Source organism: Leucoraja erinacea, chromosome 6 (genome assembly GCF_028641065.1).
Source record: "Leucoraja erinacea ecotype New England chromosome 6, Leri_hhj_1, whole genome shotgun sequence".
NCBI lineage: Eukaryota > Metazoa > Chordata > Chondrichthyes > Rajiformes > Rajidae > Leucoraja > Leucoraja erinaceus.
This window is the reverse complement of record NC_073382.1, coordinates 58,001,822-58,012,703: the sequence shown is the minus strand read 5'-3', so window position 1 is coordinate 58,012,703 and position 10,882 is coordinate 58,001,822.

Below are 10,882 nucleotides of genomic sequence, written 5' to 3'. Positions count from 1 at the left end.
ACTGCCTGTCCTGCTGAGTCAAAGCCCTGTCCCACAGTGCGAGTTCACCCAAGAGCTCTCCCGAGTAAAAAAAAAAAAATCAAACTTGTGGTAAGCACATAGAATGAACATAGCGGGTGCGGGTACGTCGGTGCTCGGGACGTCTCTTAGCGCTAACGGCAGGTACTCGGAAAACATGGTAACTCGTGAAGATTTTTCAACATGTTGAAAAATGTCCATGAGTAAAATATACTCGGGATGGAAAAATTTGATACTTTTTAACATAGTTATACCATAGTAGCTCGTGAGTTTACCGTAGTAGGACCTGGTATCCTATATCACTATTGTATGTTCATGATGGAAATAAGAATACTCAGTGTATTCGTTACCTTTGAATTGTAGTTTTATGTAATCCTCCCATAATTTCTGAATTCCATTTCACAATATCTAGCATATATATAGAATGTTGCAAGGTAATATTTTGCCCAAACTCAGATGTGTATCTTTCTATCTCAATAAATATCACAAAATATGCCATTGTTTCAGCCGCATTATGACAAAAGATAGAATGTATGTTATTTGTAATCAGTCACCCCATCCCAGAAACAACAGTACTTAAGGAAGAACATTTGTTTTACTAATTTACAAGCATGTACTTAACATAGTCCTTTGATGCATATCCAGCATAATGTTGTGATACTTGCATAAAATGTCTAATAAATTTGGTGTGGAATGATAATCCATCTCGGTAATCATTTAGGCAAGTCCCACGCTATAGATACTTTTCCCCCACCCCCAATCCCCCTACCGCTAAGACTGGGCTTGAAGTGATTCGGGGAAACAAAAAGATAAAGAGCTAGTTTCAGTCCAACAGCAGCCTGAAGCACTTCAGCTTCTTAGCCATGTGACCAGCTGTTTCAAGTTTTGTACTGCTGATGGACTGAAACCAGCTCTTTATCTTTTTGTTTCACCCCCTGTCCGTCCACATTCATCTCCCTCTGTCCCACCTTCCTCCCACGGTGCCTGCTGCTTTGGTGGCAGGCACACCATCATATTTACATTGCCAGTTACCACTGATTTATTTTCAAGTGGTCAGTGCAAAGTCTGTCTTCTTAAAAACCAGTATCGTTGCCAAAAGTGAATTGCTTTGTGAAAATGGCATTTGTAAAATTAAACCCCAGTGTCCTCTGAGCTATGTGTTACTGTATTGTTCAATATTCTTGCTAATTGTCGTATTAGCAGTTCAATGCTGCGTGTGCTTCAGCATGGGCCATCCATTAGTTAGATCGCAGCGGAACATAGTATTAAATCGCAAGCGACTGCAGATCTTGAGCAAACAAAAAAAAACTGCTGGAGGAATATTGAGTCACACCATTTAGTGAAGCCACCTATCGAAGGGTTGCTCTTTGGAGGCGAATAGTCACTTCCTGACTAACTGCTGACTCTTTTTAACTTGGCGCAGAGTGCAATGGTTACCCGTTATCTATTGCACAAATGCATGAGTGAAGAGTCGAGTCAAGAATGTATAATTGTCATGTGCACCCACAACAGAACAATTAAATTCTTATTTGCAGCAACATAACAGGCATGTAAACACAATACTCATAGATTTTATGAGAACTTATGAGAAACGACTAAATTCAATAACTTAACCCGAATACTAGTGCAAAAAAGCTCAGGGTGTCCCATCAAATCTTATCAATCGCTTGCTAATCGCATGACTGTTTTGGGAGACAAAAATGCTCATGGCAGACCAAACGTGTTAAACAGAAATTGGTCAGATACTGAGCTTTACACAGTGAGAAATCATGTTAAATAATCACTGAATTTTATTTTAAATTAATGTACCTGCATGTTATACTGTTTAGTTTGGATATACAGCCAGATAGTCCACTGAGTTCGCACCGACCAGCGATTTTTGTTTTCCTATTTGTCAATTTTTTTTGTGCCTGATTGTTTGGCGGCCAATCAATCACTGTTTCTGCGGGGGTTGCGTCCAATCACCAACCAGCCTGCCTTATATTTCCCGTCCAATCAACAAATAGGTCTCCTCCTGTCCAATCAGTCGCTATCTCCAAGGGCATTGTGTCCAATCACATAATGCAGTTTAATGGTAATTAGCTGCTACGGTAAAGGTTGGAAGCCAGTGGAGGTGCTGACAATCAAACGGGAGCAGGAGAGATTCAGACAGTGTATAATCCTTAGTGTACAATTTCATCATTTATACTGAATAACTAGGCTGACAGACCTTGGCTGGGAACCTGGGGCTCACCAAAACTGTTCCCAATTGGGCCCTGCACCCCCTAAGGCCGGCCCTGTATCTATCTTTATCTTTGCACTGCGGATGGCTAGATTCTTTCATTGGATAGCATGCTAACAAAAGCTTTTAATTGTATCTTGGTACACATGACAATAACAAACTAAATTAAATTAACCTCTAAAAATGGGAACATAATGAAATGCAGATGCTGAAATCTTGTGTAGAACACAAAGTGCTGGAGTAACTCAGTGGGTCAGGCAGCATCTCTGGAGGACATGGATAGGAGATGTTTCCAGTCAGGAACCTTCTTCGGACTCACATTTCAGGTTGGGACCCTTTTTGGAGTAATAGTCGCCTATCTATGCCATTCCATGGAGCACATGGATAGGTGACATTTTGGGTCAGGACCCTCCTTGCGGGTTATCTGATGAAAGGATTACCAACCTGATACGACACCTACCCATGTCCTCCACAGATGCTGCCTGACACATTGAGTTACTTTAGCACTTTGCGTTCTATGCAAGAATCTCAAAGTTTGGAAATACTTAATGGAGGAGATTGTACAAAAAGTGGAAAAATGCAATAAACCTTATGATTTTAAGTCAGTTGATAGTTAAGTAGTTGTTATGCCATGCAACATTCCCCCTGTTATTATCACTGTAAATTTCCCTTGTTGTCATCGCTCCTCTGCCTTACAGCAGGCAAGATTGAACTAGTGCAAGCTGGACTGAAGTCCAAACCAAGAATTTAAAGAATGATGACAGAACAGTTACATTGATTCACCACCCTCTTGCTAATAAATTACTTCTCATCTAAAGGTACATCCTTTTATTCTGAGGCTGGGCCCTCTGGTGCAAGAATCTCTCATTACTGGAAACATCCTTTCCGTGTACACTCTACCTAGGCCTTGCATTATTTGGTATTTTTCAATAAAATCCTCCCTCATCGTTCTAAACTCCAGTGAGTATAGCTCAGAGCTATCAAAACCCCTCCTACGTTAACCCAATCGTCTCTCACACACCCCTGCTAAGACTGGCTTCCAGGATAATCCAGAGACAACCAGCATTGCCTTTTCATGCCCAGGGTTGATCCACCAGAAAGAAGCCTGTCTCGTCAGCCACTGCTCACGAGGCAAGGGTGAACCACAGGAAGAAGCCTGAGATCGCCACACCTCCCACCTTTCAAGACCAAGACTAAGCTGATTGGCCGAGCCCGAGATCGCCAGCATCATCGCACTTGCAGTCTGACAATGAGAGACAGTGACCCCATAGTCCTGGACATTCTTATCACCATAAAGAGGGTAAACCATGTACGTTCACCCTACTGCAAGCGTTGGTGTGGTTTTCACTGTAAGTTGCTAGTGCTAACTCGGTGTCGTTCCACTGCGCCACAACACATTTATAGGCTCAACCGGTGTTGGGACACATGTGAGTGGTAGGCCTGGGGATGTAATAGGGAGTGGGGTGTGGGTGGGGTTTTATCTGCCTTTTGCTCTGTTGTACATAGATTGTCATTCGCACCATTTGTGGGATTTGCTCACATTTCAGTTCCCTCACTGGAACCTTGGTGTGCTCTCCATGCCCTGCTCAGAATCTCTCCAACATGGCAACCATCACCTGTGCTGCTGCTGGTCAGTAGAGTGTACGTTGTTAAGGCCATTCTCTGATTGCCGTGCAGTAAAGTGGTGGCAGCTACGCTGGATTGGGAGCGCTTCCATTGGGACCCAAGTAGGTTATGACTCAATGTAACTTTCCAAGTGGAAACCAAGTGATGTTGCAACACTACAGCGCTGGGAATTCAGGTTCCCTTCAAAAATGTTACTAAAGTAAATTTGTGACCTTGTTACTTGCTCCTGCATTCCCGGTACTACATGCAATGATGATGACTTTGGTCATCAAAAAAAGTGAATTCCAATTTTTTGATAAGTTTGCCCAAATAGTTTGTGGGATTAACAGTGTAATTTATGACAGCATTATAAGATGTCTGTTTAGGTAAATTCATAATTCATCTTTTTTTTAAATTATATGTTGGCCCAGTTGCATCCTCTATAAATGTCATGTAGATATAGCATTATCAAATAAGACCTCAGTAATTGATTAAAGTTATGAATAACTAACCAACCATCAACCTGGACACACTGCAGCAGCTGTCGATCGGAACGCCTGTTGATGTTTAGTAGAGAGTAGAGTGTTTAATTTAATTTGTTCATGATATATGTTTTTTTTATTCCTATTTACTTGTTGTTATTTGTACTGCACACTGAACGGACACTGGTTGAGCAACGTTTTTTTGTTTCCTCTGGGTATGTGAGTATTCAGGAAATGACAATAAAGATATACTGATATACTGATACTGATAACTATTGAAATAAAATTTATCAAACATAGTTATCTTCCGTATTTTCTTTACTCACGGCCTTTATGCTAAGAAAATATTGCTTTAAAATCCATTACACTTTAATTGTTGTTAGGCTTCTGCTGCATACTCTAAATGTTCCACTGAAGCACCAAATAGGGGAAGACTTGCATTTTGGTTTTGACACCTACTTAGCGGGTTGGAGTGACTGTTACTTGCCACTTGGTTCTGTTACGTTATTTGTTCAGGGAGGTGAAGTTCATGCCCCATCAATAGTGCCGTACATTATTATTGTCAATGTAACGAACATCATCAAAGGTGCCGAAGTGAAGATGGTCAAGAGTTTCAAATTCTTAGGTGTAAACATTGCCAACAATTTGTCCTGGACCAACCACATTGAAGCTATGGCCAAGAAAGCACACCCGCGCCTTCACTATCTTAGAAGACTGAGGAGGTCTGGCATGTCTCCAATGAGTAAGATGGAACTACGGATGCTGGTTTACACCGAAGATAGACACAAAATTCAGTATTCAGTATTTACTTTATATCATTTTAACTGAGTACTTACATACACAGATGAAACGAAAAAAATGTTTCTCAATCAGTTCCCATCAGTGCAGTTAATAAAAACAGAACAAATACATATAGCCTTAAAAATTAAAATTACCATATCTAAAATAGGCCTAAAAATTGAAATAAAAGACATTCAGACCGAACAGTGGCTTTGCTTTGACACGTGCCTAGCTGTCAAAGTATGGACGAGGTTAGATGTGTTGGTGTATGATGTATGGGGAGGGGACACAGTCCGTTAACCAGTCTTATTGCCTGTGGAAAGAAGCTGTGTAACATCCTGCTGGTTTTGCAGCTGATGCTCCTGTACCTCTTCCCAGATGGCAGAATGGAGAAGATGTGGTGTGATGGATGATAGGGGTCCTTAATAATGAAGATGGCTCTGCTGATGCTCCGCTTCTGATAGATCTCCAACAGGAATGGGATTGGGGCACCAATGATCCTACTGGCTGTCTTCACAATCCTGTTGATTTGCTCATAAGCCTTGCAGCTCCCAAACCAGGAGTAGGTCAATGTACTCTCGATGGTGCCCCGTTGCCATGCTGTGAGACCGGAGAGGTTGAGAAGGAGTTTCTTCCCAGAGGCCATTAGAACTGTAAACTCCTATCTCACCAGGGACTAACTTTTACTGTACCACTCTACTGCTTTTTTTTTTAAATTGCTGTTTTTTTCCCCTTTTCCTTCCGCCCACAATATTTAATATGTAAAAGAATATGTGATTCTGTTCCATTCTGTTTGTAGTTTGTTTGGTTGTTTGTTTGTCTTTTTGCACAAAGTCCGTGAGCATTGCCACTTTTCATTTCACTGCACATCTCGTCTGTGTATGTGACGAATAAACTTGACTTAACTTAACTTGACTGTAGAAGGTCGTTAGGTGAACAGTGGGGAGACCTGCTTTTCTTAGTCTCCGGAGGGGTAGAGCCGCTGATGACTGCTGTGGTGTTGGTCGTTTGAGGTCAAGTCATCCGCCAGGTGAAGTCCCAAGAACTTCACACTGCTGACCCTCTCCACAGCAGCACAATCAATATGCAGCGGAGTGTGATGGTGTTTTCCAGCCCTCCTGAAATCAATCACCATTTCCTTTGTCTTTTCCACATTGAGGGTGAGATTGTGAGATCTGCACCACTCCGTAAGCAGCTCCACTTCCTTCCTGTACGGCGACTCATTGTAGTCACTGATGACCAGACAGAGAAATATAAAATTATGAGGGGCAGGGATCGGATATAAAGCCATAAGATCACAAGGTCATAAGTGATAGGAATAGAATTGAGGCGAAATCGTTTTTCACAGAAAGTGATTCATATTTGGAGCATGCTGCTAGAAGAGCTGATGAAATCAGATATATACACGACATTTAATAGGCATTTTGGCAAACATTTGAATTGGCAAGGCAAAGAAGGATAATGCAGGTAAATAAGATTAGTGTGAACAAACAAAATGTGTGCCCATTTGTGTGCTATATGACCTTATGACTTAAAAATATATACATTTGAAACATGAGTATGCAACGAGAGAAGGGGAGAGAAGGAGAAAGAGACAGAAGCAGGTAGGGGAGAGAGAAGTGGTGAGAAGGAGTGGAGAAGTTTAATAAAGTTTAGCGGGCATTTTACCTACCGGTGGGTCTTCTAGGTTGTGAAACTCCAATGGCCAGTCAGCGAAGGAGATTGCCTTCGATTGCTGTAAGTAAATAGCGACCCCACTCCACTGGCTTCGACCAAACGGCAACCTATTTTTAGTCGAGGTCGGTTTTAAACATGTTGAAAAAAAAAAAGCAGCAACTTCGATGAAGCCTCGACCACGCGGAAACCACTTTCGACCATTAGGGAGAGTGACCAAAACCTCCTGCGACCTCGTGGCGACCTTGTAACGACCATGGGTAGCGGGCAAGGTCGCCCAAGTGGGACAGGGGTACAGGGGCTTTAGTGTGCCCTATCTAACTTCAGCATGGCCCCATAGCAGAAGTGTCCACGTCACGGGGCTGGAAACTGGAAGTATCCTGAGCTAATTCTGCTACCACCATCATCTATTGCAACAAATGATGGCTCCCACTGATTGTCGCCGGAAGCTTGCGTTCTTTTCAGGACTGACGATGACAGTGAGGTCAACATTTGTAACAAGATGGACATGAAAAGAAGAAGAAGATGTCAGCATAACATCCTTACTAAAGTATGTGTAAAATCAAACTGATGGAGTCACTCATGACATTTTGTATCAGGATCCTTCTTCAGATTGATTTGTTCTGACTCTAGATGTTATCTGTCCTTTTCCCTTCACGGGATGCTGCCTGACCCATTGAGACCCTGCAATAGTTTGTTTTTCACTCAAGATTTCACCATCTGTGGTCTCTTGTGTCCCCATCCCTACTTTTCTCTTCAATTTCCCTCAGAGTACATGATAACGTTCTGCTTTCTCTTCTCATCACTTGGTGTACTTGTGTACCAGTATTTTGTGATTTATATAATGCTGTTGAATGGAGGTGTACAAAGCACCAAGTAATGGGGTATCACAAGGATCAGTGCTCGAGTCTCAGCTATTCTCAATGCTTGTCAATGACTTAGATGAGGGAACTGAATGTAACATTGCCAAATGTGTTGATGCAGCAATATTGGGTGGGATCGTGAGTTATCAGGTGGATGTAAAAAAAGAGCTTCAAGGCAATTTGGACCAGTTGAGTGAAAGGGAAATACCCTGGGAGATGCAGCATAAAGGAAATAAATGTTAACGTACTCATTTTGGAGGAAAGAACAGAAAAACGGAAATGGTGATAGATTGAAAGAGTGGGGATGGCACAGTGGTGCAGCAGTAGATTTGCTGATTTACAGCACCAGAGATGCAGGTTTGATCCTGACTATGGGTACTGTCTGTAAGGATTTTGTACGTTCTCCCTATGACCGCATGCGTTTTTTCCGAGTGCACCGGTTTCCGCCCACACTCCATAGATGTGCAGGTTTATAGGTTAATTGGCTTTGGTAAAAGATTGTAGTATGAAGATAGTGAGAGCGTGCAGGGTAGTACAAAGAGTGTTAGTACTTATTGCAAGAGGTTTTCGTTGCAGGGGCTGTGATGTCTTACCACAATTATACAGGGCTTTGGTGAGATGTCACCTGGTTTATTGTGTGTGGTTTTGTTTTATTTAATAAGAAACAACATACTTGTCTCGCAGGGAGTACAATGTATGTCCATTAGTCTGACTCCTCCAATGAAGGGACTGCGGTATAATGAAAGTTTGGATTGATTAGGCCTGTGTTTAATAGAATTTTGTATATTATAAGGAGACTTCATCAAAATCAATTCAATAGACTGGGTGCTGGTAGGAACTTTCCCCTGGAGAGGGATAGGAGGGCAGACACAAAATGCTGGAATAACCCAACAGGAAAGGCAGCATCTCTGGAGAGAAGGCATGGGTGACGTTTCGGGTCGAGACCCTTCCTCAGACTGATGTCAGGGGAGTGGGTGGGACGGAGATAGAATGCAGTCGGAGATGGTTAGACTGGTGGGAGAACTGGGAAGGGGAGGGGATGGAGAGAAAGGGAAAGCAAGGGCTATTTCAAGTTGGAGAAGTCAATGTTCATACTGCTGGGGTGTCAGCCACCCAAGCAAAATATGAGGCGCTGTTCTTCCAATTTGAGCTGGGTCTCACTCTGACCATGGAGGAGGCCCAGGACATAGTGATAGGAGGGGCTGGATATGGAAGCTGGGATGACAATATCAGGAATACACAGCAATTTTGAATTGTTGTGGCTTAGGTGAAATCCATGGTCTTGTTTCTGTAAATTAGAATTTGCAGAAGTGTTGGCTATATTTTCTTAGAACTAAAACTTGGGTTCAGAAGTTCTACAAGGTCCAGTCTTTTTACATCAATAAAAGTCATAAAGTGCTGATGTAACTCAATGGATCAGCAATCCTCTCCAGAGAACATGTATATATGTTTTGTTTAGTAATGCAATTACTAGTAATTCAGTAATATAAACATTCAATGTGTGGGCAAGAGTAAAGCATTAGATTAACTTTATCCTACTTTTCAATGGCTTCAGATAAAATAACGCAAAATAGATCGATGAATATCAAAATATGAGAATTTAATAGACAAGTGCCAGCTGACTGCAAGACAAAAATAAATTAGTATAATATGGTTATTTTGAGTGACTTTAGCTGGAAATTGGAGTTATACAAGAATCAGCACAATTGATTTAGTTTAGCAAGTGCAATTTGAAATTAAAAAAAACATATTTAAAAATTTCCTACCTACAAGAGAGCTCAACCTTTCCTGCTAGTTGTTTTAATTTTAGTTTTGTTTATTATTGTCACTTTGTTGCGTGATATCCAGTTAGCGAAAATACTATACACGATAACAATCAAGCCGTCCACAGTGTACAGGTATAGGATACTGGAAAAATGTTTAGTGCAAGATAAAGTCCAGTACAGTCCGATAAAAGATAGTGTGGGGGTCTCCAACAAAATAGATGTCAGGTCAGGACTACTCTGCATTTGGTGATAGGATGGTTCAGTTGCCTGATAGCGGCTGGGAAGAAATCTATTCCTGGCTCTGTAGGTTTGTGTGTTCCACTGAAAGGGGAAGAAATGAGGAGGAAGAGAAGAAGGGGACGGAAAAAAAGCAGAACCACCACCTCCTGCCTGTCTACACTACTCATGACTACAACTTCTGACTTAAATATGAGTCAGCACAGATAATATCTTCCTTTCCTTTCTTCAGTTGGTGATCTTGGCAGTTTCTGTTTGCTTACTGTGCTGATATGTACATTATATGCCCTATATATCTCCAGCTGACAGCAGATTGTCTTGAGCTCTGTTGTGAGTGGAGATTACCAGTGAGACAGAGAATAAGAACACATGCTCTAAGTGGCACAGTGTTGCAGTTGTAGAGTTGCTGACTTACAGCGCCAGAGATCCGGGTTTGACCCTGACTACAGGTGATGTCTGTACATAGTTTGTATGTTTTCCCTGTGACTGTGGGTTTTCTCCGGGTGCTCCAGTTGCCTCCCACACCACAAAGATGTTCCGGGTTGTAGATTAATTGGCTTTGGTAAAAATTGTAAATTGTTCCTAGTGTGTAGGATAGTGCCAGTGTACGGATTGATTGCAGGTCGATGTGTAGTCGGTGAGCCGAGGGGCCTGTTTCTGCACTGTATCTCTAAAGTCTAGTCTTTCTTGGAAGAGACGCGTCATCTCCACTGACTCCCGGGAATCTCTGGCCTATCATTGCTTCATGAGGACCCAGGATCATATTGAGAACTCTGAGCATGTGTCAGGACAGCACACAAACCCTGTCTAATGGTAGGTGGAGTGTACTATCTCACAAACCATCCCACCAGGCATCATCACCTACATCCATGTAGAGTCCTACATCAACTTCATCACCATATGGGAAATCAAAGAACCCAAGTGGAAGTAAGTGATCCTCAACCCTGAGGGACTCGCAAGAAAATTCCAAGTCGAAACAACGCATACATCCAAGTCGGGACAATGAATAATTTGGAAAATCGCCAATAATGCTGACACAAGGAACTACATTGCTGCATTACAAAATAGACACAAAGTGCTGGACCAACTCAGTGGGTCAGGCAGCATCTGTGGAGTATCCAACAGCAGGAATGCAGCAGGAATCACAGGGGGAGGGGGAGGGGGGGGGGGGGGGGGGGGGGGGGCACTGAGAGGGGGGTCTGAACTCCTCTCAGAGAGAAGAGGGAAGCTTTTCCC